The sequence below is a fragment of the Equus quagga genome, unplaced genomic scaffold (genome assembly GCF_021613505.1).
Source record: "Equus quagga isolate Etosha38 unplaced genomic scaffold, UCLA_HA_Equagga_1.0 HiC_scaffold_7438_RagTag, whole genome shotgun sequence".
NCBI lineage: Eukaryota > Metazoa > Chordata > Mammalia > Perissodactyla > Equidae > Equus > Equus quagga.
This window is the reverse complement of record NW_025794534.1, coordinates 7,185-18,040: the sequence shown is the minus strand read 5'-3', so window position 1 is coordinate 18,040 and position 10,856 is coordinate 7,185. Positions and strand designations below refer to the sequence as shown.

At 41.6% G+C, this 10,856-nt stretch overlaps 1 long non-coding RNA gene across 1 annotated transcript; it reads left to right on the top strand.

Moving 5' to 3' along the window:
* The first annotated feature begins 62 nt into the window (after nucleotides 1–62).
* LOC124232547 (uncharacterized) lies at nucleotides 63–5,770 on the top strand. The gene is made up of 5 exons (XR_006886883.1): nucleotides 63–2,158; nucleotides 2,614–2,725; nucleotides 3,865–3,921; nucleotides 4,260–4,416; nucleotides 5,671–5,770. It is a non-coding gene; the product is annotated as an uncharacterized LOC124232547 (long non-coding RNA).
* Nucleotides 5,771–10,856: the final 5,086 nt, after the last annotated feature.

The window sequence follows — 10,856 nt, the reverse complement described above, 5'->3', positions numbered from 1 at the left end:
GGGCTTCTAGGAGGCGGGTGGGGCTGTTGGAGTGGTGGGGAGACCTGAGGAGGCGGTGGGGTGAGCCGAGCCCGGGCAGCCAGGGTGGCTCTGCTTACTCTGCCTTGTGTGTTTAGGGTCCTTGTGAGATGCGGGGACCAGAGGATCCCATCACAGAGCTGCGGGGTAGACGCAGTCATGTTTCTGCACTTCTCCTGTCCCTGCGCGTCCTCAGGACGGTCACAGAGGCTCTGGCGTTCCTTCTCTGTGACTGTTCTCTTTGCCTGAGCTGTCAGTTTGTTGGAGTTTAGATGCTTGAACTGTGTTCATTACACCTTCAGGTCATGTACTTCTCATTTTTCTTATTATTCAAGTCTTAGTTGGGGCTTGAAACTTCAGCACCCTTTGATTTTCCTTTGTAATTTGTTACTTTAAATTAATTATGTTGACAAATCTGAACTCGTGAACCTGGGCTGCTGTAGCGAAGCATGCAAACTTAACCACTATGCCACTAGGCTGGTCCAACCCCATTTGTACTTTTATTTCCACTTCTTACATTGGAGGATCTTTTCCCACCTCATCTACCTCAGTGTTGTCGTGGTGAGCAGAGGGGAGAGGTGTGTGAAAACTCTGACGACAGTCCGGGAACTTATGCCCGTGAGGTGTTCCTTGGTGGTCTGTGGCAGAAGGAAGATTGCTTCCTTCTGATGACATTCGGTTAGGACGCCTGTAGAGCTTAGATGTTACGGGATCAAGGGTGATGTGATAAGGCAAGAAACCTGCTGGAGCCTGGGCTCTGGTCCTGGCTCTAACTGGTTCCGTCATTTGGACAAGGAAGTGCCTCATTTTTCTTTTCTGTAAAATACAGGTGTTTGACCAAAGCTCTCTGGGTCCCTTCTGGCCTCAGGTTCTCTCAGCGGAGGCTCTGCTGTGCCAATTGCTGGGTGTGAGGCCCTCTGGGTTCACCACCTGTGCCTTTTCTCTGAGCAGCATGCTGTCTGGCGAGCCCCGTGGTGTACAGGTGGTTGCTTGCAGAGGCCTGTGGGGTGTCGGGGAATGTCCGGTGCCCTCTTGCCTCCCTTAGAATTCCTTGGGACAGCCTGGTCAAAGAGGGCAGTGGAGAGGCAGTGCCACACTGGCACGCTGTCTCTAGAGAGCCCTCCTGTCACGTTCTTTGCCTTACTTAAAACCTCTTCCTTCCTCTGAAAGGCTCTTCTGGATTCCTTCTAGTTCCCTCTACCATGGAGAATTTGAGAGTTTTAAAGAATTTTAGAGCCAGAAAAGCCCTATGTTGTCATCAAGTCAAAGCCTCTTATTTACAGACGGGGAGGCTGCAGCCCAGAGAGGGGTCTCTCTCCATACCACTCAGCTTGTGAGTGCCCGAAGCGGAACCTGTGTCTGCTGACTCTCACTTCAGCACTTTTTCAAGTGGACTCACATAGTATGTCAGCCAATTAGGGATTCATTTATTTTACTAAGCTTCTTTTTAAAATTCTTTGTAAGTGTAAACTTTATTCCCTTTTTCTCCTGCTTTACTTTACTGTGAGATGAGCATTCGAGAGTCATGCTGAATACCCAGGGAAAGAGAGCCTGAGCGAGCCGTGCTGCAGGGAGGCGGGCCCCTTGGGCTGCCAGGGGCTGGGAGCAGGGGTTGCAGACTGTGGGAAAGAATGAGAAGGAGGCTGAGGTATCCCAGCACCGGACTTTGCCTTTGGAATTTGTTTCCTGGCATCCATCAATAATTGGTGCGCAGACTGAGTTCAGAAATTACGACTGATTTGCTAGCTGGTTATCAGCTTTCCTGAGTCTATATTCTGCGTTGCAGACTAGACTGGTGTGTTCTGGTCTTGCCCTCTCCTCTCCAGCCGCCTGGTAGGTAACGCTGCAGTAAGGCGACTGCTGACAGCCAGTTGAGTGGCCAGTTGAGTGCTGTCCGTATGCAGCTCCTCCCTGTCAGTCCTGTCTGTCACTGAGCTTTCACGGGCATCCGAATGCAGGTCTTCTCTGTCAGCGCAGTGTGCACCTTTTCAGGAACCTTCAGTCTAGTTCTCTTTAAAAAATCTCTCTGTTTTTGTTATAGGGGGTATAACGTGTGTCCTTTCCCTAATCTGTGCCTTGGCCCTTGCTTACTTGGATCAGAGAGTAGAAAGAATCCTTCATAAAGAACAAGGAAAAACAGGTAAGTATAAATGCAAGAAAAGTGGGGCTTTGGGGAATTATGTTCTTTTTGAGATAATTTACAATGAGATAAGTTCCTAGTGCAGTGTTATAAACGTAGTGAGGCTTAGTACATGTCTTGTGTCTTTTATTTCCAAATCTGTTTCCACTTGTCTAAATTTTTGGTTACATTTTCTTTCTCCTTAAGTGTTTTTGGCATAATTTACATTCTTGATTGTACTTTGTATATTTGCAAAATGATGGGTGTTCCTGAAAGGGAGCAGGAAGTAGGTATCAGTCTTAGGTTTTGCTTTTTCTAATGTCTTTTTAAGTTATCCCGCAAACTATTTCCAGTAATTTACTGAGAATAGTATTTTTTAAAACTGAATGCAAATGTTAATCACATGATAAAAGAAAAATCTTCTTGACATAGATGTGGACGGTCACGCCCACACCCGCCTCCCTTCCTTCTCCCAGGTGAAGTTATTAAGTTAACTGATGTGAAGGACTTCTCCTTACCCCTGTGGCTCATATTTGTCATCTGCGTCTCCTATTACGTTGCCGTGTTCCCTTTCATTGGGCTTGGGAAGTGAGTATTCTCTAGCATTCCATCTTTGTTGGTTAAATTATAATCACAGCTCAATCACAGAAATGTAATTGTTTTTAGCTGTAGATCTTTCTTCTCTGGTTATAATTTATATTTACACAGGAATTGTTTTACATCTGGGATACAGCTGATTTTCTTAGCTTAAGGTTTACTATTGGTTTTTTTTTGGAAGAGTAGCCCTGAGCTAACTACTGCCAGTCCTCCTCTTTTTTGGTAAGGAACCCTGGCCCTGAGCTAACATCCGTGCCCATCTTCCTCTCTTTATATGTGGGACGCCTACCACAGCATGCCGTGCCAAGTGGTGCCATGTCCGCACCTGGGATCCATACCGGAGCACCCCAGGCCGCCGAAGCAGAACGTGCGAACTTAACCACTATGCCACTGGGCTGTCCCCTAGTATTGGTTTAATACTTTTATTATTCTTTTGAAGAGATACCTAATAACAGTTTTGATTTATAATGTAGATTTATTTTAATACTTGATTTTGGATGTGTATTCTTCTTCACTTCCCCTATATTCCCTGGTTAGGAATCCTCTGATTGAGAATGGAGATGTCGTGTTGTCTCACGGCGACTGGGCACACTTGCATTTGCTAGGACTGTGGTTCCTCCAGACTCAAATTCAGGGTTCAACGTAAATTCTTCTTCGCTTTATCTTCTCCCTCTCTCTGCTTTTTCATTGGCAGCTGCTTAAACAGAGCAGTGTGAGAGTGTGTTTGTGAGGATGCGTCTTGTAATTATAAGCTTTAAATTCAGGCTGTTGTTTTAAATAATTTGAAACAAACCCCCATCTGTTATTTAGCGAGGAACCTATTCAGTGCTGCTTTTAAGGGAAAGAAGCAGTCGCAATTTCTGCTAGCAATACATTTGGTTTTCTGAAAAATTTGTACTGTTTGCTGTATATGTAAAAGGGAGAAAAACTAGGCATCAGTATATTTTATTTAGTTGAAGTTTTTGTATAAACACTAAACCTTTAGCTGATTGCTTGAAGGTGAATATCAAATAAGGTAGGAAAACAGTATCAAGAAGGCCTAGTTATTTTTATTCAGCTTTATTTTGCCTTTATTTTTTAAAAACAGCAGTTCTCTCTAAAGTGTTTATTTCTCTCTCTCTTTATTTTAGAGTTTTCTTTATAGAGAAGTTTGGATTTTCATCTGAGGCAGCAAGTGCAATTAACAGGTATTTCATTAATTCTCTAAGTGCTTATTGTGTGCATAGCCAGGATCTTTAATTATAGCCAGTTGTTTGAGACAAAAAAGACTTATGTGATGTAACATCCACTGTGAGGCCAAGACTCTGGTGGGACTTGAATCCTGAGTGGCCATCTGTGCATTAATGGAAAACCGAAGAAGTCTTGCACCACTCTTCATATTTCTGTTTACCGATGCCCATTTTAGACTAATGTTAAATTAATGAGCTAGGATTTGCTTTGCCTGATGGTTTTAGGGACTTTGTGCATTTTTTTTTTTTTTAGCTGTGACATGTTTTATTAAATATCTTTTATGTTCTCTGGACAGTGTTGTCTATGTCATATCAGCTCCCATGTCCCCAGTATTTGGGCTCCTGGTGGATAAAACAGGAAGGAACATTGTTTGGGTCCTGTGTGCAGTGGCAGCCACTCTTGCTTCCCACATGATGCTGGCCTTGACGCTGTGGAACCCTTGGATTGCTATGGTAATGTCTCCATGAGCACCTGGGGGCTTGGGGCTTCAGCCAGGACTCTGCGTGCATGTCCGGAGGCACAGTCAGCTCCTCCGATGGAGTGCTTATGACAGTGCAGAGAACGATAACTTGATTTCAGTTTCTGCAAAACATTTTCAGAGTATCAGTATTAATATGCACGCATAAGGTGCTTGTCTTTTCATTTGTCTTATTTAACAGAGTGATCTTATTGCTGAAATAGAATTTGAAATAAAGTAGTCTTATAAAAGCCAAATGCTTGTTAGTTTAATTTTTGTTTTTTGTATTTCATTAAAAGAAGTAATTCCATCATAGGTGACCAAAAAAAGCTGTCGGCCCAATATCCATGGTTTTGAATTCTTTTGTCTTTGACTCTTAGTAGGTCAGAAGTGATAGTGAATTCATCAAGTTTGTGTTATTGTTCTTCAGAATGTCATTTCTAAGACCACAGGCTGAAGTGCTGCGTTTCTTCCCTGTATATTTATTTGTGCACTTGGTGAGAATTCTGGAGGACAGATTCCTAGAAGTGGAAACGCTGTAGCGGAGGCTTTGCACATGTAACATCTTGATAGATACTGTGAACGACAACTCCAATAACTGTCCACCCATTTAAACTTTGCCAGTAACATATGAATGTGTCTGTTTTTAGTGTCCTTGCCTGTGTTGGACATTGGCATTATTTTAATCTTTGCCAATCTGACAGGTGTAAACGATCTTATTTTAACTTAAATCATAAGGTTTCTTTTTTAATTGAAGAAAAAGTCAGCATTAGGTGATGTTTAACAACCGGTGGTGGTTGTTGGTTCTCTGCCCTGCTCTCCATTTGGGTGTTGATGACCCAGAGGTAAGATAATGGACTGTTGGTGTGATGTTGTCTTGATGGCTTAATTTGTAATTCCTAATAAATACTGGATAATTAGCTTGCCTGAAACATTGGTAATAACTTTTGGCAAATTAGTTTTATTTTCTTGCTTGGTCATTGACTGCACCTTGGGCCCAGCTAGTTATATATATATATGCATATAATATAAAATGGTTAAAACAGTGTGTGTGTGTATTTTGTCACTAGAGACATATTGTTAGGGCCAGGACTTTTTTCTGTTAAATTTGAGTTTTAGCCTAATTGCAATAACATTTGCATGAGTATTTGTATATTAGTTATTATGTTACTCTTGCTCATCTGCATCAAAGGAAATTTACTTTTGGTTCATATAAGACTTTTAGCTTTTTCCATGTTGCTTTCTGTAGTGTCTGCTGGGAATCTCTTATTCATTACTTGCCTGTGCGTTGTGGCCAATGGTGGCATTTGTAGTTCCTGAACATCAGCTGGGAACTGCATATGGCTTGTAAGTATTTGCACCATGGGTCATGTGATGTCTTTCTGCTGTATCGATTTAACTATCATATGGAACTCCAGGTCTCCTGAATCTGCTCATCTTCAGGCTTCTGGGATAGCTCTGACCCTGAAAATACAGTAGTCTCCCCTTATCTCTGGTTTTGCTTGCTGCAGTTTTGGTTACTCACGGTCAGCTGCGATCTGAAAATATTAAATGGAAAATTGCAGAAATAAACACATCATAAATTCTAAAGTGCACCCTGTTCTGAGTAGCATGATGAAATCTGGTGCTATCCCGCTCTGTCCTGTCTGGGACGTGCATCATCCCTTTGTCCAATGTGTCCATGCTGTATGCGCCACACCCTTTAGTCACTTAGTAGCCGTCTCAGTTATCAGGCTGACTGCTGAGATGTTGCGGTGCCTGTGTTCAAGTAGTTCTTTATTTTACTTAATAATGGCCGCAAAGCCAACTTTATTATTGGTTACTGTTGTTAATCTCTTACTGTGCCTAAGTTATAAGTTAAACTTTGTCATAGGGGCCGGGCCCCATGGCCGAGTGGTTAAAGTTCCATTCACTCCGCTTCGGTGGCCCGGGGTTTGTGGGTTCAGATCCCGGGTGTGGACCTACTCCACTCATCAGCCATACTGTGTGAGATCCCTGGCCTGGAAATATTGCTTCCCTCTAATCACTGGTCTCCTTAATCAAGCTAAGAATGACAATCGTATTGGAGCTACAAAGATTCAGACTCAAATGTTCAGATTAAGAGCAATTTTTTTTAACAACCTGCCAGACATCTCTCTCTGGGTATCTGGATATTTGTTATTGAGTTATTTTAGCTAATTATACCATAAACAAAAGGAGTTTGGGGTGTTGTGCTTTGATTTAATTTGTACTCATTCTATCTACCTCTATATGCTGAAAAGTTCTCTTTTCTTGAGGTGGAGCAGGTTGGGGAATCTAAGGGAAATAATGCAGGAGACTTAAGAGCTGTGGTTGGGCAGAGCACATAGGTACTACGAGGACCACACGTCCCAGGGAGGAATATGGCTCACTCCCTACCAAACTGCAATTCCTACACACCCCAGCAACAATTGCTAGCCCCCTTCTATATGCTTTGTTTCCTCCCTAGTACCCATCGCTATCTGACCTACCCTACTTTTTTACTTATTTATCTATTTATTGTCTCTTGCCCCCTCTAGAGCATGAGGGATTTTTCTTATTTTATCACCGCTGCAACCCTAGCACCCATAATGATGCCTGACATATAGTAGGCATTCTGTAAGTACTTGTTGAATGCATGCAGAATGTATGAATTCTATGGGATAGTCCCAATTCTAAATACTTTATCGCGCTGTCCCCATAAGCACATCCCTACCTACAGCATGTGCCATGTTAGGGTTTGGCAAATATGGTCAAGCAAGACACGGAATACACACGTGTATAGGTAAAGCAGCTTGGTATCTGCTACTCAAGGTCCAAAGTATCCTGTTGTCTGCTATTTGTAGAGATACTTAAACCCTATACTTTCACAGCATCAAGAAGTACCAACCCACTAACCCACATGGTTTCTACACACGTTAATCTACACTAATGACATTAAGTGATTAGTCACTTGGATGGAGTGCAGAGGCCTGTGTGAACACACCATCTAACAGCCCACCCTTTGTCGGGCATTGTGATTTGGCCACATATTTTTATACTTTCTGTCCTAACTCTCCAAGTGTCTCTTCTAAAAGTAGAAGTCTTTCTGGATACCACAGTATGCACATATTCTCCCCAGTCCTGCCACTCTTACCCTTGGAATTTAGCACACACATACACACACCTTATACCAAAACACTTTCCCCATAGGCATTATGTATATCAAGACATGCATACCCCCAAAAGGGCGTAAAGGGAGAGAGAAACAAGAAGAAATATTACTCATCTATCTAAAGAAGCCTATTTTAAACATTAAGATTTAAAAAATCAGCCAATGTAAAAGTATCTCAGAGGATAAGAGGATTTCTTCTGGAAGCCAGCCCTTGCAGAGGCTGCCCACATTTGCAGATGCAAAATTCCATTACTTCCCCCACAACATTAGCCTCTGGCCAAAGGACAAGAGGGGGAGAGAGGGGGGACTGTCCTCCTTCTGAACGGGGAAGGAAAGCAGCCAAGCAAAAAGAGTCTGAGAAAGAACAATGGCCTCCTAGTGAGAAAGCGTGTTAAGTAGGTCAGTATTGGCACTGTATTTTGTTGCACACAAATCCATCATTGTTCCTTCCTATTTTTCTTTTTCCCCCTTCTTTTCTCTCCTCTGTCCTATTCACTATTACTGTCATCTCATGTGAGCTTTTTTAAACCATGATATATTTGTTCAATTATCTGCAGACCTACAGCCTCTTTATCAAATTAGCTGATCTCTATTTATAGCTGATAATGCTGTACAGGGGATCTAATGAAAATTCCTGAGAGTGAGAAAACTAAGCCAAATTTTGCATTGCTGTTTTCAACCCAAGCACTGTTGCCATTATCCAATAAACCTGTTTCAGTAAGTTTTGTAAATATACATTTTTTTAAGACAGTACTTTTCAATAAGAAAAACTAGGCTGAGTAGTATCATGAGATAATATTTCCAAAATTTGCTTCATTCCCTACTCCAAGATCATGTTACCTTAAAAATGAACTTTAAGAGACAAAAAATAGAATAAATCTAAATAGACTGAATAATGGTTCTATGAAGGAAGGAATTCATCTGCACCTGGTAAGTTAATCATGTAAAAGGCGCTGACATATTTTTAGCAATTAATATGTAAAACTGCCAAAGAAACTCATCTATAGGGGCCAGCCCAGTGGTGCGGCTGTTAAGTTGACACGTTCCACTTCAGCAGCCTGGGGTTTGCCAGTTCAGATCCCAGGTACAGAGCTATGCACCACATGTCAAGCCATGCTGTGGCAGGCGTCCCACATATAAAGTAGAGGAAGATGGACACAGATGTTAGCTCAAGGCTAGTCTTCCTCAGCAAAAAGATTAGAATTGGCAGCGGATGTTAGATCAGGGCTAATCTTCCTCAAAAAAAAAAAAGAAAGAAAGAAAGAAAAAGAAACTCATCTATAATACTCAGTAGTCAAGTGTGACTTTTTTGTTGTTGCTATTAATATACCTCTATATTCATTAATTTCACAAAACATTTTACTTCATTTACTATACTCAATTTACCAACTGTCCTAATGGGCTCTAATGATGGAAAAAGTTAACCCCGTGGCCGAGTGGTTAAGTTCACGCATTCTGCTTCAGTGGCCCAGGGTTTCGCTGGTTTGGATCCTGGGCGCGGACATGGCGCCACTCATCAGGCCATGCTGAGGTAGCATCCCACATAGCACAACCAGCGGCACTCACAACTAGAATATATAACTATGTCCTAGCGGGATTTGGGGAGAAAAAGAAGTGGGAAAAAAAAAAAGAAAAAGTTACAACAAATAGCATCATTAAGCTAGGGTCTAAAATAGACCCCAAACCATGGTCTGAGCCGTGGACCAAAAGCCACGATAAAGCCCAAGCCGCAGTTCATCACATTCTTTCAGCGATTACGGTTAAGACATCTAAATGCCTATGCATTCCCACGTCCATCCTAAGACTCAGCTCAGAGGCAAGACTACTGCTTTTACCCGCAGTGAGGCCATGTCTGAAAACAATGGAATTCTACAGTCAAGTCCAGGCAAGGGTAGCGGGCCGAACCAGGAGGGGAAAGACTAAGCATCCTCTCACACACAGGGTCCAGCAGACAGCAAAAGACTAGGCAGAAAGTGATGCAGATCAGCTGGGCAGTTAGGAGCAGCTGCATTTCAAAAGTCTAAGCAGAAAGGCAAGCTCTCACCTAGAAAAGTGGAAGGTTGGCAAAGGCAACCAGAATGAGAAGTAATAATAAACCCTGCTCATATGGCAGAAGCTGCTGTACCCTGCCCTGATTTACAGCAGTTATTGAGTACGAGTGCTGAGGGTTCACAAAGATCAGCCAGAGCCAAACAGAAGCTAAAGCCTTTGTGCATTTCTCTGCTAACTGATGATACAATTACTTCACAACACCACTGGCTCAAAACGCCTCAGAGCTGACACTGGTTCAAAAGTGTCAGAGCTGTTCTAACAGTAAAACATTCTTATCTTCCTTCTCATCTCATCATGTTCTACTGACTCAGTGAGCATCGCAAGGAAAATAACAGCGTAGTTAAACATCAAAGTGTTGCTCTAAATGACTATGGAAAAGTTACGTAACTTCCCTAACCTGTTCTACTGTCTGTAAAATGGGGGAAGTAATTTTACATGCCTCATGAGGTTGGAGGATGCAGTTCTGCACGAAATCAGGGAGCACAGTCCTGGCACATAGTAAGCAATCAATACGAGGGAGCTGCTACCAGCATTTTAGTTTAAACCACAAAAACGGCCATTTTCATAGGTCAAAATGGTTCAATATTGGCCATTTCATATGGTTCAACCTAAAATTTATATCAATAATTATGATCAATGTATTAATATTAATAATAGTATTATTGACAGATTTTTGACTTAAGTTCCTACTTTAGATTCCCAGATGCTCTCATTTTAACTCGGCAATGTTAACAAATAGAAAACTACTCCATTACAAGGGCCTCTCTATCAATCTTTCTACCTATCTTTTGTTGATATTCCCATAAAGATATGTCAAGAATAAGGAAAGCCAGCCTACATCAGGATACAAAATGTTACAAATGGCTGAGGTGACCACAAGATTTTTCTGCTACACAGTTTAACCATTTGAGCCATTACTATGCTTATGGCACTGTCCTAGGTCCTACTTACGGAAAGTTAAATTAAAATATGGAGGTTTAGAGACCCAAAAAGGAGGAATTTCAAAAATAAGTCTAGGTTAAAAGAAAATAAAATCTGGCCCAAAACAGAAAGGAGAGTATAAAAATATGAGACTATATATATATATATATATATATATATATATATATGTCTCATCTTGTCATCTTATATGAACAAATATATTTTCAAGTGAATAAAAATATTTGTATATATTATATATAAAAATATCTATTTTTTCACTGAGGCTTTCAGTGACAGAGCTTTGATTTTTG